At 42.6% G+C, this 26,873-nt stretch overlaps 1 long non-coding RNA gene across 1 annotated transcript in view; it reads left to right on the top strand.

The window, feature by feature from the left end:
* Positions 1-3,253, top strand: part of LOC128108339 (uncharacterized) — a 43,567-nt gene extending 40,314 nt beyond the window's left edge. The window contains exon 3 of the long non-coding RNA XR_008217440.1: positions 316-3,253. This is a non-coding gene — a long non-coding RNA (uncharacterized LOC128108339). The remainder of the gene's footprint in view (positions 1-315) is intronic.
* The last annotated feature ends 23,620 nt before the right edge of the window (positions 3,254-26,873 follow it).

The following is a 26,873-nucleotide window of genomic DNA, read 5'->3' as shown; positions in this document are numbered from 1 at the left end:
GAGAATGCTTCCTTTTTCGCAAGAAAATTGAGTATACTACCACTGGGTTCAGGGGTCAAGGGGAAATTATGTAAATCAAAGAGAAATCATGTAAAGCCTAGGATTTTCTCTAGGACTTTTCTTGATCACAGTTTCTACTTAATAGTTTCTTAAAACCCAGTAATGAAGTAAGCTAAAAAAGTCAACATCAATTAAAAATCTCATATATACATATTTCATGTGAAAACACATGGCTTTCAAATGTGTGATTTTCATTGGGCCTCCTCATCTGTTTGCCATTTAAGGTTCAGATTGTTTTCCATATTCTTATCAAAGGTTGTCTGCTCAGGATGAAAGCCTGGAGAATAACTGCAGAAGAGAAGCTTTCTGAAGTTATAAATAATCAAATGCCCATGGGGAGGATGACTTCATTTCTAACAATACAGTAACAATCACAGCTCAAAGGACACACAAAACTAATGGAGTGTCTTCTCAGGAAGAGATAGTTGTGGCTTAGTTTATGGTAATGTTTCTGGATCCCCTCATCCACTAGTAGCAATCACAGAGGCGGGACAATGGAGAGAATTGGGGAAGTCTTGAACACAGCTTGGGCACAACACTGTGCTGATAAATGGAGAAAAAGCCATGAATTGTAGTGCTTATTAGTTTTCCTGGTATAAATACTTATTTCAAGGTTGCTGTCATGTCACTTATTAAACTTGGATTTTGGAAGAGATGCATGGAGTTGATACTTCCAGTATAGCATCAGCTGGCTTCCATCACTGACTGGAGACACAGGAAGTCACTTCTCTGTTGCCTTCTTCCTGCTTGTGGTCTGAGAACAACATATTTGAAGCTCAGGTGGTGACCATTCAGAGTGACGGTTCAAATGTTCCCACTTTTACAACTAAATTTAGGTTTCAGGTCTCTGAGAGAGGCAAACAGATGTCTCTCCCAACAAAGGGCCATTTATCAACAAATTACATTCAGAGATGAGGGAGTGAGCACAAACAGGTCCTGAGTCAGCCCCACAATGTCTCAAGGACAGTTCTACAACCCCCTTGAAACTTACTCAAGTATGTCCAAAGATAAAAGCTCGGCCAATTAAAAATGTACTAATGTAACTGCTGCTTGCTTAACCAATCGTATTTGAGATGACCTAACTGTTCCTGAAATTGCCCTAGCTGTGCTTAAAAGGGGCATGCACACTCCTCTCAGGGTCGTTGCCATTTTGTACAGTTGAACGACCCCACATGCATGTTGGAATATTAATAAACGCTCTTTGCTCTTGCATACTGTTTGAGTCCGGGTCTTCCTTCAGTGTTTCCTCGGATCCTACAAGGGGAAGATAATGGCAAAAGGAAGGGAGATCTGGTGGTGAGGAATAGTGGAACTCACTTATTAATTTCCTAGGGTAGTAGAGACAAACTACTACAAAAATGGGTGTTTTAGAGCAGTAGACATCTACTCCCTTAAAGTTCTGTCTTCCAGGGTCTGAAATCAAGGTGGTGGCAGAGTTGGTTCCTTCTAGAATCTCCTAATATCTGATGATTTCTAGGTATCCTTGGCATTCATTAACTGAAATACATACCACCCCAAGTCTGCCTCCACCCCATGTCACTTTCTCTGTGTGCCTGTCTGGATCGTTTCCTCATATAAGGACACTAATATGTGGTTTAGGACCCAAGATAATTTCATCCCCAGAACCTTACATACCCTCTAAATCTTATTTCCTCACATTCTGAGGTTTCAGATGGACATTCTTTATGAGACAAGATCTGTGACTGTACACACACACACACACACACACACACACACACACACACACACACACAGAGAGAGAGAGAGAGAGAGAGAGAGAGAGAGAGAGAGAGAGAGAGAGAGAGAGAGAGAGAACAGGAATAGTTACAAAGAGCTGGGCCGGGCTAGAGCTGGCCACCTGGCTCTAAAACCTTCCTCGTGATGTCCTGAACATCACAGAGGCTGTGATCTGTTTCTTGATTATGGCCACAGGTTCTCAGGGTCTGTGATGTCTGTGTCACTTTCCTCCTTCATCAGCCTCTTTGTCCCCAAACCTAGTGACTGAAGAGTGGAATGATCCTGGTTTAGGTTTCAGCTAAGGCCACAGCTGGGCAATTCTTTCCTTCCATCACTTTCTAACTTTTTGAAGATAATTTGAGTAAAAATGGCCCCAACCGTAAATCCTGATCTTATTTAGTTTCATACACTCTACTGAGTAGAATAAGCTCTTAAGAAATACCAGAAGAATAAATGAAGACACAGTCTACTTCAGTTGATTAGGGTGCTTAAGTATTAGAAAATACTTTTCCAATCTGAAAAATATATACTAGTACCTTGGGTCAGTGGAAAACAGTGGCTGAGAATTAGTTGGTCAGTTGTCAAAGGATTCTCCCACCAATGAGCACTCCTTTGGATCTAGAACAGGAGCTACTACTGTCCATGGAAACTCACGAGGGTCTTCCCCAGGTTCTGGTGAGGCAGTCAGCTTGGCAGGCCTGAGAGGGCATGGAGAGGTCCCTGCGACCCAGTGTCAACTTTAAACCATGTCTTGTGGATACCCTCAGTTCTATGTATGAAACTCATGCTTCAAAGGAAAGGTCAAATTCCAGAGAATGAGTCTGAACTCTATTTATGTGACTTAGAGAAGTTCATATCCTGGGAATCGCCAGGGCTTTGGGGATCTGCTACACCACTGAGATCTCTTTTTCTCTGCCAAAATTCTATCTTTCCACCATCAACTCTATTTGCTAATATTGCTCACATTTATGGGCATTGCTTAGGAGTCCCTAACAGACCTTTCCTATTACTGTGGCTTCTACCTCACTATATCCCACAGTGTTGATTTTGCTTTTGGGTTTTGGATATGTGGTTATTTGGCTGGGTGAGTCCTGTGATCACAAGAAACAATGAGCACATAAAACATACCTCCTTTTAGAGGTAAGCACTGATGCATATTCCAGAGCAGAGAGATTCAAATCAGCCCTATAAATCTCCCCACCATGCTATATATTCCACATATAATGACGAGGAAGAAATTCCTTATGAAATAGCTCATGATTAAGAGGTTTGTTCTCATATTGCTGGAAACCACAGGGAGGGGGTAAAGCTGGCCACTGATGTCAGTGCCTCTCCATGGCATTTGTACTGAGGGTTTAATCATTCATTATTCATTGTAAGAGTCTAATATGTGTGCAGTAGGGGGATATTAATGGGGTGCAACTTGGGGTATGCATAGGTTTTACCTATGAATATATATATAGTTGATATAATCATTTTGTTTGAAAACACATTAAGACCTAGTTATAAATAATTCTACATGTATGTATATATTAAGACTTAGTCATAAACAATTCTACATGTATGTATATTCATGTATTGATGAACTCTAATGGTACCACTTTGAGAAATCATTTGATGATTTTTTTGACATGTGGTGAAATACAGTATGTCATCAAGATTCAAAATAAATGATAATAAATAGAATGAACCAACCACTTGCATATTTTTTGTTTTTGTTTTCTCTCTGCTATGATGGGTTTTCTGGAAAAGGGTTAACTATGCATGTCTGCTCTTCCAGTCTGTTAGGGAGCTGTGACAGTCTGTTAGTTTGAATCCTGGTGCTGCTACTTTCTCTCACCTGAAATAAGGAATAGTGTGCATCTGCTGGGTATGTCTGTAATGCATGACTACGTGTGACTGTAGGTTATTAATGTAGGTGCCTAGGAGGCACAGGAGTTGCAGAGGGAAACTGAATGTAGTAAGATTACATTCTGAAATAACCTTAATAATCTCCAGTTGCAACTGAATTTATGGTTGAAAGTCTGCTGTGCTATGTTAGATTACTGCGGTGTTTCCAAATGCTTCCCTCTGCCATGATGGCTGCCATATCAGCTTGTAATCTTAGGCTAGGAATAATATATGTTAGAGTTAAAGGGGGATCTTCCTCTGTAGGTTTAAGAAGAATAGGCACAAGAAGGAAGGAAAAACAGACTCAAGCATCTTTGTTTCTGATACTGTTGGGGTCTCCTTGTGGTATCACAAGGTATCTTGGGGTATCACATTGGCATAAGGTACATATTAGGATAATGAGCTAGTGCTGTGCTTTTTTGAGGTGTGTGTGTGTGTGAGTGTGTGTGTATGTGTGTGTGTGTGTGTGTGTGTGTGTGTGTGTGTGAGAGAGAGAGAGAGAGAGAGAGAGAGAGAGAGAGAGAGAGAGAGAGAGAGGAGCATGTGCTCTCTCTAATAGGAGTCAGATGGGTGGTATAATGAAGAGAATTGGGAAAACATTGAACACAGCTAAGGCATAACACTGTGCTGGTAAATGGAAAAAAAGCATCCATGATTTGCAGTGTTTGTTAATTGCATGGACTAGTCCTTGCTGTTTTCATAGCGTATTAATGATGGTTGTGGAGGTGTGGCAAAAGGAGGCTAAGGCAATAGAAGAAGGATATACAGAAAAACCAGGTCCTGGCAGCCTGGAGGGGCAGAAAGGGCCTGGGGAAACCTATCATTCTGCCAGAGGCTCAGAGTCAAGGTGAAGATGGCACAGTGGTCATCGTCTCAGAGACGGAAACACAAGACCACAAACTCCAGTAGTGAGTGGAGCATGTTGGCTTCAAGTGTGTGTACCCCTTCATCCTTTACCCCTTAGTCATTTCTTAGTCAGATTTATCCCACAAATATCAGAGATAACCACATTGAAAGGAAAATGATTGATTTATGCTCACAGCACGTGGTTCCTCGGCCATCCATATTACTTTGGGTTTGAGGCAGCACACTCCATCACAGCAGGAGCATGTGGCCAAGTGCGGGGGTGGGGTGGGGTGGTATTCACTTCACGGTCTGGATAAAGAGAGAAAGGGGGATACTGCCATTAGGAGTAAACATCCTAACAGCCCCATCAAGGACATGCCCCAATGATCTAACTTCTCACGCGGCCCCATCTCTTAGTTTCCACCACCTTCCAATAACTTCATGAGCGGGACCAAGTCTTTAGCAGACAGGCCTTCGGGGAACACTTACACAACCCACGGCCACCATTCTCCCTCCACTGTCACCACTGTAGGGAAGAGTGCTGTTTTAGGCAATCACAGCCGTGACTAGGGTGAGAGAATCTTCTTCCCTCATGGAATGGGGATGAAGAAATTCTTTGAGATGTCAAGGTGGCATCTGTAGTGGTTTGAACGTGAATGTTCCCTGCAGGCTCAGAGTTTGAACTTGGTCCCGGGTTGATGGCACTCTTTGGGTAGGCTTAAGAGGTGTGGTCTTGTGGAAGGAAGTATGTAGCTGGATTTTTCTTGGGGCCGCTAGCTCACAAATAGTGACACGGTGACTTATTATTAATTATGAAAGCTCAGCCTTAGCTTACGTGTATCCTACTAGCTCGTATAACTTAAATTAACCTGTTTCTATTAATCTACCATGGGGCTTTTTACCTTTCTTTCATTCTGTTTCTCAGACTCCCTCCATGTATCATTGGCTTCTCCCTCTCGCCTAGATTCATCTCCTGCTTCCTCTCTCTCTGCCTGGAAGTCTCGCTTCTACCTCCTGCCTAGCTATTGGCCTTTCAGCTCTTTATTAAATCAATCAGCAATATATCTTCACACACTGTGCAGATACCCCACAACAGAAGTATGTCACCGGAAGCTGGCTTTGTGAGTTCGCGGTCTCACTGTTTCTATCTTGCAAGGATAGAATAAAAGACACTGTGAGTACCTGCAGCAAAATGTCCCTGTGAAGCTCAGGAGACCGTGTAGGTTTAGGAGCTTCAGCACTCACTACAGATACAAATCCAAGGACCAAAGAGGAAAAGGTGCTGTAGACGGTAGTCCACAGGGACCACCTCCCAATGGATGGATTCAAAGGGATTCCAAACCTCTGGAGACAGAGCTATTCCTTTTCCTGGGCATGCTTTCTGACTAAGGGAGAGACAGATACACATGTGCCTGGGACAGTTCTGGTGAGGACTATTCTGGACACAGGGGAATGGTCTAGGTGACCTTCCAGGGGTCTCGTACCTAATCTGTGATTCTGTAAGTAATGAGTCAACAGAAAATTGCATTCTGTATCTGCTCGACCATCTGCTGTTTCCCCAACACTGACTGATAAAGGCATGGCTATGTGGGGAGAAGGTGAGCTGTAATTAATTATCTATGGCATTGATGAATTTCTTGTAGGCTATTCCCCTGCTAATCCAGCAATATAGCTGCATCCATCCTTCCTCCCAGTGTTAATGGTCTATTTATGGACTCTGCTTCATAATTAAATGTTTCATTTGCAAGAAAATGATTCCTAGGAAAATCTAAGCTCTTTTTATGTGCCTGCAATCAGCTCGTGCAGACATTACATAAGAGATCTGTCCATGTTGCTTGCTGCTTTTAGCCTTCTGGATAATCTAATGTATTATGTTTCCGGTGTATGTAAATTACTAAATGTAATATTCTTCAGTATGCCTGCTGACTGAAGCCAAATGTATTGTGGGCATAATTTTAATTATTTATATGCTATAAAAATGGAAGAAATCAGAATTACAGAAGCAGGGTTCTAAGAAACCCCTCTGGTTTTCTTTTGGGCAACAGTTTAATGAGATTAAAACTGTAATTGTTTTTCAACTCTTGCTTAATACTTGTTCTGGTCATCTTTTGTCAGCATGTGGCCATGCCCAAGAAGGCATTTAGTGCCAATCCAGAATGCCTGCCTTATTAGAAAAGAGTACACATTAGAAGGCAGGGTTCAAGACAGGGCCGCGGCTGGCAGAGCTCAGGGCTCTTTTCTGAGCCCTGTCTTTTGTTCTTAGTGCTGGTCCCGGGGAGGCCCTGAGCATTTTTCTACCGAACCAAGAAGACTGTGGGTAGGTAGGCAAAGCCCTGAAGCAGAACTGGCAAAGAACAAAGAGGAGGTACATGTGTATGTGTGTGTGCACGTGTGTGTGTGTGTGTGTGTGTGTGTATACCTCAAGTGTAGCAGCATGAAAACAGAATGAGACCCAGCTAGTTTTATTAACTAACTAGAAATATTGGAGGGCAGTTTTGGTTCAAGATAAGATGGAGTTAGGGGATCTATCTGTATGAGTCCACTGTCACAGAAATAGACACTGACCTTATCCTCTTGTGACATGGTATAGGGCACAGACATTGGAAGCAAAGTTCTGCTTCTGAGGTCACTGAATGCTTTCATTGGATCATTGCATGCAAGATTTTTGCATGGAGCCTTGGCTTTCTCATCTGGGAAGTGGGGCACGTGCTGCTGCTGCTGGGTTGTGGAGTTATGGGTTAGGAAGGAAACGGTGCTGGTGCACAGGAAAGTGAGTCGCAAGCGCAAGGGAAGGTGGAAACAGATCGTTTGTTACCACCGCAGCCTGTTCTGAACCCATGAGCCACACCAGTGATTTCTTTTGTAGCTGATGGGAAGAAGAAATGTATTTTCAGTGTTAATCTGGTTGCCTTGGGAGACTAGCAGACCTTCTTTGAGGTGGAAAAACTGGTCTTCCCTTTGGGACCACATAAGGGGATATTTGGATTCTATAAGACCAGTCTACACCTGTTCCTGTTAATGACCTATAATAAAGAAGCAGCTTTAGCATGCCAATACTTCCTGATCTGTTACTTTTATAAAATACAATAACACGTATTATTAAAAACATAAAATAAAAACTAGAAAGCACAAGTCCTGTGTTTGTTTTGTTATTTAGATTCAATTACCATAAAACTTAACATTTATATTTATCTTGTCATGCGGTGGGAACCAAAGTTTATGGGCTGGTACTACACTGCAGACCTCACTTTAAGGAGCATGGTTGTAGATAAGGGAAATTTCAAACAAACAAAGAAACAAACAAACAAAGAAATTGTTTTCTAGAATAGAATTTGAGTTATTACATGTGTTTGGTGGATGGGCTGCTAAATCAATGTGAAACTCAGAGAAGAAGGGATACACCTAAAATGACCTCTTTTGATACACACAGAGAAAAACGGTCTAGGGAAAATGACACTCAGTCAAAGCTCTGTCTTACATGTATGAAGTCTAGTCTGATAGGAACCAAGAGGAAGGGTCTGTGTCCTTCCCTCTGGGGAGGAACAGACAGCAGAAATGCAGTCATGGGGATCTCAGAGGTGAGCAGGGAGCAGAGAAACTTACAGCCAGAACCTAGACAGGATGACATCATCCTTCTCTTGAAGAATGTGTGTACACACTCATATTTCTGTATGTATGTGTGCTCATGCGTGTGTGTTTCTGTGTGTGTATGTGAGTACATGTGTGTGCACAAGTGTGTGTGTATGTGTGTTTCTATGCGTGTGTGTGTGTGTGTGTGTGTGTGTGTCTGTGTGTCTGTGTGTCTGTGTGTCTGCCTGTGCATGTACATGTAGATGTGTCTATGTCTGTGCCTGTATGTAGGAGGCAGGGAGGTGGTTCTGGATTTTCCATGTTGTGTAAGATGGATGAATTTAAGGTCTGTAGGACAAGAGACCCAGGGTTTGCTGTAGCTTCTGAAGTGAGATCTCTTAGGCACATTTCCCCTCAAGCATCTCCTCTTTATAAAATTGGAGGTGAAGGGGAAGTCTGGGACTTCTTTCAGTGGGGAGATGTAGTTCCTTTGGAATTTGAGCTGTAAAAGGAATTCCATAGTATCTAATTTACATTTTAAATAACAGTTATTAGCCCTATTGAGAATGTGCTGCACTAGGCCCAACATTTTGCATTGATCATCTCAGATATTATTGTATTCTAGACTTCCTACTACTATTATTACCTTAAAAAAGTTACTTCATCTGAGTCTCATTTCTCATCTATAATACAGATATAAAGCATAGACACTACTTATAATGCTGCTGTAAGTATTAAAAAGATGCCATTTGGAAGACATGTAACTGATACGGTTTTTAAAAAGCACTAATATTGATAATGATAATAGCACTAACCGCAGCAAACACTGGAAGGACATACCACATTCCAAATCCCGAACTTACTTTGCCTGTGTTATTTCCTTCAATGCTGACAATTACCACGTAAATTATGTACTATTTTCATCACCCCATTTTGTAGATAAAGAATCTGCGGCTCACAGACGTTAAGGGATTTGCTCATGTCACATTTCCAGTAAATGATGAAGCCAGGTTATAATTAAGCCTGCTTCCCCCCAGAGCACTCTTTTTAAAAAATGCTTTATTTTATTCTTTATTCATGTGCTTGTGCATGTGAGTGCCCGCGGAGGCCAAATGTGGGCGTCAGAACCCTTGGAGCTGTAGTTACAGGCAGTTGTGGGCTACCTAGCGTGGGCACTGGGAGTCAAGCTCTAGTCCTCTGCAAGAGCAGCAGGAGCTATTACAGGCTGAACCATCTTTACAGCTGCAGGGCACTCTTAACTACACAATACTCTTGCCATTGAAGGATTATTATAATTGTTACTGTAAATTGTTGTTACAAATATTACAAATTTGTAATAAGAAAGTGGGCACAGGTAGGTGAATAATTTGCTCAAAGCAATAGAGCATAGGGAGAGCTGAGATTGAAAGGCAATGGCTTCCTGTGGAGTCAGCCAGTTGTGAGGCTGGGATCCGGTGGCTTCAGTGGCCTCAGCCTGACTTGGCTGAGTGCACCCAGATAGCCATGCCTTCTGTATGACGGATGCGAATGGGAAAGGGTAAGGTTTATAACCTCTGGCATTCCCGGGAGGAGCCGAGCTCTCTACAGTTGAGTCTGAGTTCTGTGGTTGGACGGCAGACTTGTTGGAGCCCAGAACCCATCCACACCCTGTCTTGATTTACATGGGAAGATTTCCACACTGTTGGCATTCAAAAGGGAAATAGCAAATTTCGGCTGTTCTCTTATTTCCATCAGTAGTCAGTAATTGCAGCTGGGAGGGGTGGAGGCTGGTTAATTAGACAGCAGGTCATTAAAACAAAATAGCCCTTTGAAGCCCAAAGCAACAAGTGGGAAATCATTTTGCAACATTGGTGGGACATTGGGTAGGCTCCAATTCCTTCCTTTGATGCAGCTGGACTATTCCTACTCAAGAGTTACTTACACCTTTCAGCATAGTTGAGGCAAACTTGGGGTTGGGCTTGTGGAATGGTGGTAGAAATGGACCTTGGAGAATACAGCACACCGTGGTGGGGGTGCTGGTCTAAGTCCATATTCTACCCACAGGGTAGGGCCCAGGGCACCCACTGGGCAGCTGCCACCTTCAGTGCACTGAGCCGATCCAGGGAGGTTGGCAGCCACAGCTGGCTGAGAACCCTGTGGCTATCAGTGTTTCCACCTCAGAAGGACACGTAGGCCAAGGAAAATGCTTGTTAAAGTCAGTCCGTGTAGCACTCAGCAAGTAACTCATTTAGAATTTAATGTTTCTTTTCACACGGAGCACAGAGACTTGGAAAGCAAGTTCATTTACTGCCAAGAGGTCACCCTAGTTCTATGCCACATTCATTTTAGGTTTTGGCATCTACAAGATACTCAATAAATGTCTGTTCAATTTCAGTCATCTTTTGTGGTTTTTAAAAAAGTTTGGAAATCCCCCAGTCATCATCTACTAGGTTGTTTAGAGTTTGGCTGAGGCAAAGTGTTGAAATAGTGGGTTACTAAAGACTGATTACTTCCAATTAAACAAATAAAAAACATGTATTGGTCAGGTATTGAGCTAAGGTAGAAAGACACAGAGCTGAGCTGGTAGAAGGCAGAGCAGGACCTCTCCCACTCCCCACTTCCATTCCTGCCAGTGGGAAGATGTCAGGGCCTGATGGAGAGAGACTTAAAGAGAACACAACTGAGGTCAGCAGAGCCTTCCCAGGAACCTTGGAGAGGGGTCTGGAGGACCAGTGGAGCCTTTGATAGATGTGGGCATAATGGAGAGTTTTGGATTGAGTAATGTCAAGAGAAAAGGTTTCAATTCATCCATCTCTACTGGCAAATATGCAGTGTGCTAGAATTTCTAGTATAAATTGCCAAATTGCATTTTCTCTTCTTTTGTTCTATTTTTTTTTTTTGTGTGTGTGTGTGAGTGTCAAAACCACAACCCTGCATATGTTAACCAGCCACTGTACTACTGAGTTATATCCCTGGCCCAACAAAAAAGAATTTTGTTAAAAAGCCCAAAACAAATAATCATGAATATACATTGGATCTATGTCAAAGATTAAAAAAAACAAAATCTTGCTTTTATGGAGACAAAAAAGTCAAAAGCTGGTTCAAAAATTTGAGAGATCAAAACATATGTATAATGAATTAATAAACAGAGGGAAGCTGAGAGATGATTACACAGAATTTGTAAATGTTTTAGAACAATAAAGCACTAAACCTCTGGGGCTGTCTCTAATTTCTTTTTTACTTTTAGACCATTTTAAAATTAATTCTTTGACAACTTCACACTTATACGCAATGTATTTTGCTTATATCCCACCCCCGCACTCACCCCGCCCACTGTTGTGAGGTATCCACCAGAGAAGATTGCTCAGGCATGGGTTTAAGCCAATAGAAAGTCTTTATTAGCTGGCCAGCAACTACACTGCATGTTTGGTACCCCTATGCTGTCCTGAGTCTTTCTCAGGGTGAGCTTTTAAACACAAAACCATATCACTGGTTGACACGCCTCAGTTGGCAAGAACAGTTAGCCAGAAGCAAAACCTCAGACACCAAAAAGGCAAGGTTAGTAGATTTAGGGACTTTCCCAGAACTATGGATTTGGATGGATTAGGCCTTTGTTCTCATCTGGACAGGTGGTACTGTCTCCGTACTGGGTTCCAAGGCTTAAATGCACCATGGCGTCAGTTGTTAAGGTCTGGGGAACCTGTTACAACACTCCACCTGGACCTTTTTAACACATCTTCCTTGCACGTTCGGGTCATCGTTTTCTTGCTCTTCTAGCTGTTCTTGTTCCTCCTTTTCTCCTCTGCCTCTTCCTTTTTTTCTGCTGTTGCCGCCGCCGCTGCCTTTCCCTTCTTTGTTTGGGGCCATCTACATGCGCCATCTACCAGTGGCCAAACCTCCAAAAGAAAATGCTCCCACCCAACTTGCTCAGCAGCCACCATCAGTCAATAGCTCATTGGTTAGGGGTAGGGCCACATGAACCCTTCCTCCATCCACCCTGAAATGGTGACGGGCTTTATCTCATGCATGTAACCACAGATGCTATGAATTCTCGAGTGTGGCAGCCATGTCATGCCTAGAAGACTGCGTTTCTCCCCATTTTCCCCCTCCTGGTACCCTTTCCTTCTTTCTGTTCCCCTTCCCACGATGTTCCCGGAGCTTCGTAAAGACTGACATAGACGTCCCATTTAGGGCAGAACCTTCAACAGTCACTTATTTTCAGCACTTTGGCCAGTCATGACTTTGTATTAATTGGAACCAACTGTAAGACAAAGCTTCTCTGCCAAGGATTGAAAGCAGCACTAGTAATATATAGATAGGCAAAAACATGAAAGCTCAGAAAGTAATTCGACACAGTGTTCACTGAACAGTACAACAGTGGGAGGTGCCCTGCTAGGTTATATGACGATCCTAGATACGTGTTTTGCCAGATTCATAGTATTAGGCACAACTTTTCTCTCCTAGAACAAACCTCAAATTAGAGGGTTGGTTCTTCACCAGCGCCCTGCATAGCAGTAGAGAAGATAGCCAGCAGGGAGGAAGTAACCAGGTGAGTTCCAGCTTGTTTCTGTGTCCTGCAACCAAGGTGTGTTGCATTTCCAGCAACAGGGTCTTACCCTTTAGTTATGATAGGTGACCAAGAGCAACAGCAGCAGTCCCTGTTGTTTGGGAGGGGGCATTATTTCTGGGGCCTCCTGGCCTGGCCTCTCCAATACTACCAAGGAGGTATCCCATGCCCAGCACTGGTTTGTTTCTTAATAACTCATGTCTTTTTGGGGGAAGTACTGCCTCTCCCTATAGGGCACCTCTGTTCAAACTCCACCTCCTCCTCCTCTTCCTTTCTAAAAAAATGTTATGTATTTTAATCAGCTTACAAATTGCTGGATAAAGCTGCCTTTTCTACCAGACAGAGAACATTTGTAATTCCGTTGAACAACAACAACAACAACAAAAAAGATTTGCAGTTGGCTAATTTTATATGTTAGACCCAAATTTTAATGTATCTGGGCTTGAATCAATGGTGACTTGTAGATTTATATATACATGGTGATTACAAGACAGAGCTTTATGCTATAATGCTGGATTTGATTATGTTCAAGCTTTAGCAGAAGTGATAAGATCTGTACCAAGGATAGGAAGACTGTGGAAAGTACTGAGTTGACACAAGAGAGAAAGAAAGCCAAATTAGCAGGATTTAGTACTGCTTCAGGAGATGATGAAGATACCGGCCTATAAAGGCAGCGGGTTTACAGAGATGGAGATGGCTATGGGACCTCATTAAGATAAATTCATTTCATGTGGGCTGAGAGGAATGTTTGCTAATGTGTATGGAGCATCAGCTCTATGTCACATCCTATGATGGAGACTAGCAGGGAGACAAAAGAGACAAAAGAACTATTTTCTATTCCACAAGGAAATGCCAGTGATAAAAATATGCAAAAGATGAAGGGGCCCAAGGTTGCATCAGGGAGAGATTCTAGAGACATCTTTAAGAGTCAAGGCCAAAAAAAGAGATTCGAGACCCGTGCTCCAGTGTTGACTGAACACCAGAACACCTGGATAACCTCAAAACCCCAGAGCCTGATTCTTTACTTCAGAGATTCCCACTTAACAGGTCTGTGTGTGATGTGATCCTAGTGAAGTTTTCAATCTCCCCAGGTGCTCCAATGTGCAAAACAGTACATGCATGGGGTAGCAGAAACAACAGACCATTGGCAAAGAATTGTCAGCTGGTCTAGAAGGTGGTGGGAAACAAAGTACTCCTAGTTGTTATAGTTATGATGTGGAGAAAGCTGGGAAGAGTGTCTGGCTAGCCACAGTTGGTGGCCTCCATAGTATGTAGCTGGAGTTTTCTTCAGTCCTGTCCAGCACCATGGACCCCGCAACCACTTATAAAATAATCACTCAGAAACTTATATTAATTAAACTGCTCGGCCATTAGCTCAGGCCTACCATTGACTAGCTCTTACACTTAAACTCAGCCCATTTCTGTTAATCTATATGTCGCCACATGTTCCATGGCTTTACCTGTTGCTTTTACATGTTGCTCCCTGGACGGCAGGCTGGCATCTCTCCCCCAGCCTTCCTGTTCCCAGAATTCTCTTCTCTGCTTGTCCTGCCTATACTTCCTGCCTGGCTACTGGCCAATCAGCATTTTATTTATCAGTCAATCACAGCAATGCATTCACAGCATAGAGAATGTCCCACAGCAATAATAAGCTTAGTCTTGGAGCACATATAATGTGCATTTTCTCCATTGGGAAATTTGGACAATATATATTGTTAAGGACACAAAACAAGGACAAAGAATTTGAATGGTCTAGTCCCAGCCTTGAACTTGCAGTGTGGTGTCAGTTTCTTTATATGAAGCAGGAAAGACTGAACTTGAAGCATTTGCTGTTGTCAGGGTGTTTGTGCCTTGAAAATTCATTTGTTGACTTCAGCGTATGGGGAACAAGGTATTTGGGGGGAGGGTTATTAGGTCACGAAATCTCTGCTCTCATTATGAAATTACAGATGGTCCTTGACTGACAAAGAGTTGCATCTATACAAACCAATTGTTAAAAAATAATGATTTCCCGTGCCTAACTGCGAAAGCACCACAGCTTAACTGCTGTCGTTTTGCGGCAGCGAGAAGACATACAACAGAACTCTCATGTGGGAGGGTTATATTTGGGGAAAAGGGTCGTTGGAAGGTAGAGGCACAAATGCCTGGCTGCCTCTTCAGAGGAGAGGCTGGAAAGAGAGAGGAACAGGCAGAACTTACTTTTAAAGGGGACTTAGCTCATCTGCACAGAGACATAGCACACACGCACAGACTACGTAGTGATGTAATGGCCATAGCACCCTGGGTTGGCCAGGTACTTGCCTGAATGTTAGTAAGCCCATGCGTACAGGGGTTGCTCTTAATGGCTGCAGGTAAGAACCCTGAATGCTAACATCAAGTACAGAGTACACTGTATAGGTTATCCACCATCATGACTGTACTTATGAGCTCTGCAGGGTGTCCAGAATCATGAAAGAATACTCATGGCCTAAGAAAAGGTCAACCCCAAATTTCCAAGGATAATTTGTACTAAATGTATGTTGGAATACCTTGCATTCAAGGTTACAGTTCATGATGTCAGGATAGCTCTGTGAGCTTGGTGTAATATGGAGGGCTCCCTTTGCAGCAGGACCCCTTTTCTGCCTTATTTGGATAGTGTCTCTAGGCTGGGATGCCTGACCTTCTTTGGAGGATGAGCTTGCACAAAAGCTCCCTGCAAAGACTGTATGACTCAGCACACACACACACACACACACACACACACACACACACACACACACACACACACACACGTACTTGAATGGTGTACCATTAAGTTGTCTGTCTTAAATCGGCCTGGGGGCTTCAAATAACTGAGCTGTCTCACTGAAGCTAACTCCTGGGATGTTCTTTCTGTCCTCTTCACAGTCGCCTAAAACCAGCTCTCTGTTTCTGCCCCCCTTCCCTGAGGGCAGTAGCCAACCACCTGGAGGAAGAAGGAGACCCACAAGTGCACATTGCTTTTGTTCCATGATCAAATGAATAGAAATGATCATGTTGAATTATTTTAATTTGGGGACTACCTGTTATAAACTTAAAAAAGAGGCCCAAGGAAGCCCTTTAAACCATATGAGGACACGTAGAAGTCACTATGAGAGGAAGACACTCTCCAGACACCAGATCCATTGCTGTTTTGATCTTGGACTTCTTAGCCCCCCCCCCCCAAACAGTGAATAATGAACATATATTGTCTATAAAATACCACACCAAAGGTGCTTTGCTGTAGGACTCAATGTGGACCAATATGGCACGTATGCACCCTTTAGTTTAAGACTTGCCAAATTCCAGCCAAGTTGTGGTGCTGTCCAATTGCAATCCCAGCACTCAAGAGTCTGAGGCAGGAGCCTCATGACATTGAGGATAGCCAAGGCTATACAACAAGAAAACTCTGTCTTTAGAAAGATGGAGGGAGGGAAGGAGAGATATTTGTGACCTTGGTTCAAAGCAACCATTCATGTCCTTTGTCTCCATGGTGTTTTCTCATTATTTGGAATAAATACCCTTTTCTCATAAGTGAAGTTCCCAGTATATTTAGGTTTGTTTCCAGACCATTTATTCTGTACTAGTCACTTATGTGCCTATTCTAATATTAATATTATACTGTTTTTTATAGCTCTGTAGTATATTTTAAGATATGCTAAGACTAAATCATCCTCAATTAGTTTTTCGATTTGGGATTTTCTTACATTTATTTTTCCAGATTGTCTTTAATGAAAATTTCTATTAGATTTTTTAATAATTACAATTGGGTTATTAGATAAATAGGTCTGGCATTCCTGTAAGAGTGAATCTGTTGTCAAAATTTATTCATTTTTTTGTCATCTAATAGCGTTAAAGAGTTTCCATCATATAGGCTTTGTACATTTAAAAAAATTAAATTAGATTTTTAGATTTTTAAAATTTGTTTTGGTATTCAGAAGGGAAATTTTTCTCCCATACTATTCTATCTTTACAGAAACTTGATTTTTTTCTATTCCAGAAGAATATGATAAAGAGTACCCAGAAAAAGTGGTGAGACACCGGGGAAAGACTAGGAAAGCTGTGGTAAATCTAGAGGATGGGTCTCATCAAGGAGTCGGACATTGTCAAATGGAGTTATGGACAAGTGGCAGGAGACAGAGGCTGTGTGTTCAAAGCTGCCTGCAAAGCATGCAACTGACCAAAGGCACCCACCTCAGAATTCAGGGGGCTCATGGGGAGATGGACATCCGTGGTTTTATTTATAGTGAGTCTATTACAAACTATAAGTTGATACATGAGGCAGGAAGGAGTATGGGAGCTTTCTCTAAGGGTATAGAGTTGGGAGGGAAGAAGAGGACGTGTTGGCTTTCCTGGGAAGTGAAAACAGTAGATCAACTAGTAGAAATTATTTTTCAATACTCATTTCAATTGAGAAGTCGTTGAAATGGTAGAGAGTTGCCCAAATGACTATAAATCCCAGACGTGGCTACAGTCTTGTCTTCCACTCTCTGCTCGGGTCTCACAGCCTTGGTTGCAGCTGTAAACGTTCAGTAGGCAGCATTTGCCAGAGAGCAGCAAGAAGGCCCGTACAACTAACTGGCTTATGTGATGTTGCCGTCTCACTGTGGCTCTCTGCCTGGCTAGCATCCTGCTATAGTGACATGGCACTTGAGTTGGCCACGATGATAGAGCAAATATCATTTCATCTGTAAAAGCAATCTTCCTCGTAATAGGTTCTGAGGAAAGGTCAGTGAACTGCGAAGAAAGGCAGGTGCTTCTGTTGTGGGGTCCAGGTTGTTCTTCTTTGAATGAGGGAGGGACATGGATATGGAGGCTTGCGGTCAGTTCTTGGTCCTTTAAGACTGGAGAAAAGAGATAGAACTTACACGTTTGGTAGAAGGGTTTTTGAAATGGTGGAACTGGATTTTAAATTCCAGATGGGTTTTTATCAGATTGCCCAATGAAATAAAGGGCACTTGGTTAAATTTAGATTTCAGATAGGCAGTGGGTAAATTTTATTCACATGTTAATTTGCTAATCCAGGTAACACTGCTCTAGTCTTTCTAAAATAGATAACTCATGAATGATGTTCAGCTGGATTTTACTGGTATCCTGGGGAGTGAAATGATTTAGGAAGTCATCCTACATGCTAGGGCTCTCATATACAACCTAGATTCTATTTCCTTGGCATTCTTTGAGAACTATGCTTCTCCTACATATCTATCTTCTGTAGTCGATTACTGCCTGGATAAATTAGCTATTAACCCAAGGCGTTTATGTGTTCAGTTTGGGGGCATTTTTCTCTTTGCAGGATTTCCTGTTGGCTTTTCTGTCTCAACATGACCCTCAGCCCAATCACTCAATCTATTCTGGGTATAGTCATTTGAAAGTTGACCTCAAATTCCATTTCACATATCCTTTGTTAATACGTTGCCAATCATACTTCCCAACCTACAGACCGTGGTTAGCATTTCTAGGGTCTGGGATTTCCCATTGTGTGCACTTCTCCGGGTCTGTCCCCCTCCCCTGGGAGCCTTGATCTTTGAGTTATTTTTTTAAATTATTAACTTTTCATTTATTAAATACCAACCACAGTTTCCCCTCCCACCTCTCCTCCCCATTCCCTCCCTCCACCCCCCTATCCACTCCTCCATTCTGAAAGGCACTGGCTTCCCATGGGAACCAACAAAGCATGGCATATCAAGTTGAGGCAGGACCAAGCTCCTCTCCCTGCATCAAGGCAGGGCTAGGCACCCCAGCATGAGGAATAGGTTCCCAAAAGCCAGCTCATGTGGCAGGGACAGGTCCTGATCCCCCTCCTAGGGGCCCCATCTAAGTTCTTGAGAGTGAATCTTTCATATCCCTGCTCAAGAACCATTTTCTGGACGGTGAGAGCTGCAGAAAGGCATCAACTGGTGAAAGTTGAAACTAGGTAGACTGTAAATAGTCAGTTACCCAGAGGACAACCATATCACTTAGTCCAAGATTTAGGAACACAGGGGAAGACAAAACAGGATGTAGAAGCTAGATGCTGGGAAGGAGCACTGTGAAACACCATCTTCTGGGTGTGACAGGCTTTCCTCGTACTCTTGAACTCAACATCTATGACTGGGTAGTCACCTGCACAAGGTCTGCACAGGATTGGGCCTGTCAACACCTTCAGAGGGGCTGAGAAGGCACCACCCTTCCCCTATGATTTCTAAGTAGTTAATGGTTTATGGTAGAGGAAGAGACATTTCCTTCAGTGATGTAGTCACTGATAAGGTGTCTTTTCTTTTGTAAACAATGACTCACCTATGTTCTCATAACACTCCTAATGAAACTTACTAGGTCACAAAATACAATACAGAGCAAAACAAAACCTACATGAAAGAAGAAGGGATATTAGTTTGGAAGAGGAAAGGGGTTAGTAGGGAAGAGAGAGGGAGATTCAAATCAGAGAATAAAAATGACTGAAATATCCCATGTCCTGCATGGCTACAGGGACAGACTTAACTTGGGCAGCAAGGGGATGAAGAAAGGACAAACACACATATAAACTCATGGACACACAGAAAATCTGGGGTTGGGTGGACTCGGCTGTCTGATGGAGAAACCACAGCACTCTGGAAACTCGGCATGTTTATTATATATGGTTCAGCAGGGATGGGGGTTATTACATATCACTGATGGAGTCAGGGTTTATGATATACAGCTGAACGAGGAGGCAGGTTTAACTAATCTGGGCAGTAACAGTCTCTGTAGGAGAGTAGTCTCCAGGCTGTAAACATCCTGGGGGAGAACGCTATGGTGGACATTTTCTGCACACACTGTTAACATCTGCGCACAGACCCCTGTCCTTGACATTGTCGTCTTATGTCAACCACACATTCACTCAGACCTTCCTTCACACATTCAGGGCTTCTTCTACCCTCCTACCCCCCAAAGAAATACATTATGTACATGTATAGAAATGTCACAATGAGAACCGTTATTACTCATCATTAACATATGCTAATTAAAACATTGAAAAAGAGCCATCTGTTGGCTGATTGGTTCTGGTGAATACTACTGAAACTCCCTTTATTCATATACTAGAAAAGTTGCTTTAGGACTGAGGTTTCTGTGATGGAAAGTTCCAGAAAGACACAGGATCCTGCTCTCACTTATTAGTCTCTCTTTCCTGCTGCAGCAAACTTTTTGCATTTGAAGTTGGGGGAAGTTTGGTTGACAGATGACTCTCTAACCCTCTAGAGTTGCTGTAGTGGGGAAAGGGCCCAATATATGCTGATGATGGACCTGAATTGAGGAGTATACTCTTCAGGCCATCAAATTCCAGGTTTCTAGTCTCAAATTTGTAGTTTTTTTGAAATTGCCATTTGTGCATACAGGACTTATTCAACAGAATAATCTTGATTGCTCTATTTGAGAATATTTACATATGATAGCCCTGTCAGGAGTGAGCAAAAGAATGTGACACCACATAATGTTACTATTCCATAATATTATTAATAAAAATAGCTGGAAGTTACAATCACAAGTAGTAACAACAATAATGCAAGGTGTCTACTGTGTTTCAGATGGTTTGTGTACATTTTCTCTAATACAATATTATTAACAGTTTTTTTTTTAACATTTTACAAATGAGAAAATAGAGTCAAGAATGATTCATCCATGGATTAAAAACTAGCTAAGTGGGGCTAGAGAGACGGCTCAGTGGTTAAGGGCACTGGCTGTTCTTCCAGAAGCTTTGATTTCCAGTACCCACATGGTGACTTACAACTATCCGTAACTCCAGTTCCAGGGACTCTGACACCCTCTTTTGCCCTCCAAGGGCACCAGGGATGCACATAGTGTGTTAATACACATGCAGGCAAAAAGAAAGTCCATATACATAAAATGATAAATGAGTTAAGCAAAACTGAATAAGCATTCTAGTTTACCCAGCACATCACGTCTCATTCTTCTTGCTGGTTTTGGGGGGGGGGGAATATTTTGCTTTGTCATTAAAGAGTTAAAGATCTGATTGAGGGCCAAAATGAAGGCCAAATAGTAGCCTGGTGTCCATAGCCAAAGGGCACACAACTGATGGGATCATCTGCCTGCCACAACCAGTGGCAAAAAGGCAGTATGTATACACGCGTACGTAGGTCCTGGGGTCTGTAATGTGATATGGCTGCCCAGCCAGGCTTTTCTGAAACCAGACTCTGCCTTGACCTGAGTTAATTACTCTGTAGTTATTCACACAACTGCATTCCTGCTGTCAGAGTTGCTAGGATGCATGTCAAGGCTGCCAGTGAACACAGAACAGAGCGGATCCTGGTGAGCTCACCCTGGGCCTGGGCAGGATGTCCTGTCAAAAGATGCTCATGTGATGAGCCTCCTGGGCTCCCTGGCACATCTGACTTTCCAGCTTTGGTCTTAACAAGTTTTTCTTCTGGGACATCCTGGAGCTAGAAATCTCTCACAGGGATCACACACATGCTGGCACCCTGCTGTAGCCACCCCCCTCCCCTTTCTGGCTTGATAGCAATCTAGCCCTCTCAGTTGGAGCTCATTACCTGGGAGCTGTCCAGAGAAAATGATGAAAACTCACTAGGGTGTAGCTATTATGGTCAATTAGCAGCAGTCCTTTAAATGAGAGTTGGCAAGCCTGGGAGCCAAGGAGTATCATTTCCGAGGCACTTTGGGTTCATTGTTTTCCACCTCCCTTCTCTTAATCTACCTTGGCTCCTTCCTTTGTTTTCCCGTTGGAACTCACAGGAGTCTGAAAGGATGTGGAACCCCTGGGCTTTTGATGGACAGTGTTCTGACTCATAGCACAAGTGTGGTGGGGGTGGAGGGTACTTCAGTCACAAGGTAGGCGAGCTTCTTTAACTTTTAGGGATAGGAGGCTTGACTTGGGTAAGAGCCAGTGAGGGGAAACACCGGAGAGGTAAGCATTTGACTAGAAGCCTAGCAGGGCCCACCTGGTTCCTCCAGGTCTTCTCTGGGAGAAACTACCTTCCGCTGCACAGACTCTGAGCATCCCATACATAGAGAGGAGAGGCTTCCTTTTAATTGATAGTTCTATTGAGGTCTTCCCAGGTACTTGCTGGAAGCTTTCAGACTCAGAACGCCCCTGTCTTGGTTAGGGTTACTATTGTGATGAAACACCATGACCAAAGCATCTTGGGGAGGAAAAGGTTATTTGGCTTATACTTCCACAGCATTGTTTAGCACTGAAGGAAGTCAGGACAGAAACTCAAAACTGGACAGGAACCTGGAGACGGGAGCTGATGCAGAGGCTGTGGAGAGTGCTTGCTGGCTTACTCCTCATGGCTTGCTCAGTTGGCTTTCTTATAGAACCCAGGACACCAGCCCAGGGATGGCACCACACACTATGGCCTGGGCCCTCCCCCATTAATCACTAATTAGGAAAATATCCCATAGCCAGATCTTATAGAGGCATTTTTCCTCAATTGAGGTTCCCTACTTTCAGATGACTCTAGCTTGTGTCAAGTTGACATGAAACTAGCCAGTACAATCCCCAAAATAGTTGTGTCCACTTGGGATAGGCTTTATTCTAGGTGTTTTTTCTGAGAAATTCCAGTGTTTACATGATGGAAACTCCTCTAGACTTTTGGGTAGTACCCACTTCTTCCTAAAGGCTAGTACTTTCAATACTAAAACTTTAGGCCAGTGGCTTAAGATATGTGGTCCCTGTACCAGCAGCATGAGAATCTCTGGGACCACATGAGAAAGAGAACTTCTATGGCCCCTTTACTGGAAGGCAGAAGCCTGAGAGTCAGGGCTGATATTCTGCTCTAGCAAGATCTTCTTGGAGATCATATGCTGAGATATACTGCTCAAAATGTGCTCTATGAGCATCTCTTTAGAGATAAAAATGATGAAAGTCTCAGATCCAGGTCCGAGATCTGCTAATGGGATATATTTTCACAAGTGGCTTGACTGTGTGGCTAAAGCTTGGAAGTGTTAATTGAGACATCAGGTAAGACTTACTGAGTGCTGGGTTCCACCCCAGAACCATTCAAATCAGAATTCCTGGGATGATGCCCATGCATTGGTGTTTACAGATGCTTTCTTGGTGATTGTAATATGTAGCTAACACTGGGGGTGATTGCTGTGAACCACTATAGGTTCTAGAACCACAGGGTACTATGTCTGTTAACAAACAAAACAACTGGTGATGTGGGCAGTGCCTGCTAATGTCCTTATTCAGGGTGTCTAACCTTTGGATATAGTGATGTGATGCTGTCATTCATGAAGTTCACACTTGAATATTGTGCAGTGGAGTCACACACACAAAATCACAAAAGTATCTAATAATGTTTTCAGCTAATTTTTGATTCTGTTTTGGGTATCTAGTTGATCATAGCTATCCTTGCTACATGCAGTTTGTGAGCTATGGGCAAGACAAACTTGGGAATTACTAATTCTAATAATCCTTGGAGATTATAGGAAGGAATGTGGATTGGTGTGAGCACCTCGGAAGTAGCATATTAATGTAGTTGAAGTTTTCCTGTGCCCACCTGGCTCCTGCATCCTCATGGTCCCGCAGCCACTCAGACCCAAATGAACACACAGAGGCTTATATTAATTTCAACTGCTTGGCCATTAGCTCAGGCTTCCTACTGACTAGCTCTTACTAGCCCATTTTTGTTAATCTATATGTCGTCATGTTTTTCATGGCTTTATCTGTGCGCCATTACAAGCTGCTCCCTGGATGGCAGGCTGGCATCTCCTGACTCAGCCTTCCTGTTCCCAGAATTCCCCTTCAGTCTGCTTATCCCACCTATACTTCCTGCCTGACTACTGCCCAATCAGCTTTTGATTTATCAACCAATCAGAGCAACACATTCACAGCATACAGAACATCTCACAGCATATTAACATGAATTTTTGTTAATTTCTATGATGTGTGTTGTGACAGCAGAGGCATGGCAACATGCTGTAGAGAACCTGAGTGGGGTTATTACTACAGTGCAAATAGCATACCTGTGGTGATGGCGTGAGTTAGGAGGAAAGAAGCCATTGCAAATCTCAAATTTTGGGACTGACAGAGGGAAAACACTGAATATTTGATGACTTCAATATTCAAATCCCTAACCTCAAATACTCTCTGGATTACTATTGTCACTTATGCTTATTGAACATTCTTGCCTTTTAGAGGTTGTTATCTGATGATTTCATTATGCAACTGATTGGACACTAAATCAAGTTTCGTCTCTGGTGATAAGTAGAGGCCTAGAAAAATTGGGACTTCCTTAGCGACACTTAAGAAAATAGTCATGAGTGGAGAGGTATTTCTTCACATCGATTGGAAAGGAATAGACTTCTCAGTTCCACTTCATTCATTCATTGTGTGTGTTGAGGGTGGGGTGGGTGGAGCACATGCCGTGGAGTGCAGGTGGATGTCAGCGGACAACTTGTGGAAGTCGGTCTTCTCCTCCATATAGTTTCTAGAGACCTAAGCCAGGTGGTCAGACTTGGCCACAAGCTCCTTTGCCAGCTGAGCCATCTCTCTGGCCCCGTTTCTCACCCATGATGAGGAATGCATCTTGTGAATGGGAGGCACTCAGCTCCCTACTTGAAGGGGCACCTGGGTGTTTCTACCAGTGCTGTGGCTTCCTTGGGTCTTGCAGCTTGGAACACGGGGCTTCCTGGGAGCATCCCCAGAAGACTCTAAGAGAGGAACTGTTCAGCTAATTACAAAGCCCAACAACTGTTGTGTGTCTGGCTTGTGTGCCAGCACTCCCTCTCACACAAGTGTTCATCCCGGTGCTGCATGAACATATTGTAATTATGTTAATTATGCTGGCTGGGCAGCCTCAGGCCAGGAGGGAGGAGCATCCTCTCCCTGGTTGTTTCCCCTTCCTGGAGCAGTTGTTAGTCAGAGCCTGCAGACAGTCAGTGAGAAGACCCTGGGGTAGGGAAGTCTGTGCAGAAGTTCCTATCCACAGGGCTGCCAGAACCATTTGCTTTATAGGGGAGGAGGTGACAGAGACTGTTGCTAAGGCTGGGCAAAGGGATTTCTTGCTGAATTCGATGGGGACTATTCAGGACTGGCTTTTGCCAGATTGTGGAAGTGGCAAATTAAGGTATGGTGTCCTTATTCATCCTCCACATTTTATCCCCTCTTTGCTGCCTTGAAAGAACCTTTAAGCCCACAGGATTCTCCTTCTGGTTTGGACTTTGCTGTCTGTCAGTCATGCTAACCATACAGAAGACTATGCATAGAGACACAGTTATAGATATAGACAAAGACACAGACATCTAATATGTAGGTGACATAAACATAATGGACATTTGATGGCTAAAGACAATGTGGCATAAAAGAGCATACTTATGAACCGGAGATCATGCATGAACAGATATTTGTGGTCAAAGAGGTCTATCGAATAATTTTTATATGGTATGAGTATAATAAGCATTATTATCAGTTAACACAAGATGAATCTTTTTAGAGAAAAACTGGTTGTTTTGTGAAACAATGCAATCGGTTGTTAAAGGCAAAAATAGATCACAAGGACGTTTCTACAACTGGATAGTAGTGAATATAAAAGTGATTAGGAAATGGGAAAATTTTTTATTGTGTTGAGAGCAAGAAAGATAGAACATAGGAAAAAGGAGAGGAGAAACTGGTGGATATAATCTGATGGAATTTTAATGATATTGATAATGTATACTGAATTGACTAGGTTATTTGTGTTTGTTATAACACTATCCATCTTCATGACATCTTCAGTAATGTGTGCTTTCATGGTCTTTACCAATGAGCAAGGCTCCATGAATGTAAGCATCATCCAGAGAAAGAAGCCAAGTCTCATATCTGAATTGATGCAACCTGAAAAGGAATAGTTAACCAGATGTCAATGACCTAGTTGCCCTTTGGGTCTTCATATGAATGTTTTCCACACCTGTGTGGTCCAAGACATTTTAACCATATTTCATAAGGAAGCATGGCAATGTCTCTGTTCTAGATCACACTGGAGTAGCAGCTAACAAGGTTAAGTCTTGTTTACACCTGTCTGTCACTGGTTAGTTAGAGCTGTGCAAGTTTGATTTTCCACCTGGGTTCAGTCTGGGGTTGCTGTTGGTGGTCTTGAATCTAGTTGCCAGGAAGACCATGGGAGGAGCACTTTCTTCTCCTGAGTATCATGAAGTTCTTTAGAGATGCAAAACATCCCAGGGAAATGTAATTCCTTGTTTGGTATCAACCATGAAACTCAAGATCCAGAGCAAAACTTCCCATTCTCAACTAGATTGCTTTATGGCATAAGAAATCTCTGAAGACTACATTACATGTTTTTAGTTCTATTTATACAGCTATCAGTCAATAACCAGCTTTAAGTGGAGATTGCTCAAAACAATGTACAGTCCCCTGACTTCAGGTCAGCATATTTTTGGAAAGCATCTATCTTGCAATCTTCAGTATCTCTCTGTATTTTTCTTTCCCCTTTATTTCCTTTGTTTTTTTTCTTCTTCTTGCTTCTATCTGTCTTCCCTTTCTATGTCCATATGTGTCTTCATTCATGTTTCTACATTCAGACACATCTGCCCTTTATCTTTTACTTCTATGGCTTAATTTTTTAAAATTATCTGATTATATATTTCTAAGTTACAAAACAAATAGATAAATATCAAAGGCATCCATTCTCCCAAGACTGTCTCCCAAATACTCATCCATGATTTAAGCTTTCTTGTCTCGTAGAGCTGAAATGGTCCATCACTGAGGGATTGTAAAAACAGCGTTGTGTTCTGACCCATGAAGTAAAATGGGTTTTTCTCATGACCTCATATAGCAGTCTAAGTGAAGGGCAGAATTAATTTGTATCCTATATTGAAATTACTCTGTGTTCTTGGCTTATTAAACCAAATTGCTAATACTCAGTTACTTCATTAGAATATACCTTTTGGCTATGGACTTTTTTTTATTGTTTTCATCCATTTTAAAAACTAGTTAAAAGACAAAAATCAAATGCTCATTCCTTTAGAGAATGGCTTTGGAAAGCAGGTGATACGATTCTGGAAAAGGTTTAAGTATGATTTACATGTTGGTTAGAGTCATAGCATTGGCTCACTGTACTCCCGAAGCATTAGATAACTGTCTCACTTGCTCTTCCAAAGATTAGATAGATTTAAATAGAGAAAAGCTACAATGAGTCATTGGTGGCAAGAAAAGAGAAGCGTGCCTCTTTTTAATGGAATGTCCATCAGGAGAGGACTAGCCAGGCGTTTCCTGCAACAGGACAGTCTCTCTGGA

The sequence above is a fragment of the Peromyscus californicus genome, unplaced genomic scaffold (assembly GCF_007827085.1).
Source record: "Peromyscus californicus insignis strain IS unplaced genomic scaffold, ASM782708v3 Scaffold_13__1_contigs__length_99412109, whole genome shotgun sequence".
Classification (NCBI taxonomy): domain Eukaryota; kingdom Metazoa; phylum Chordata; class Mammalia; order Rodentia; family Cricetidae; genus Peromyscus; species Peromyscus californicus.
Note: the sequence above shows the minus strand (reverse complement) of the source record. Positions and strands in the feature narration are given on the sequence as shown.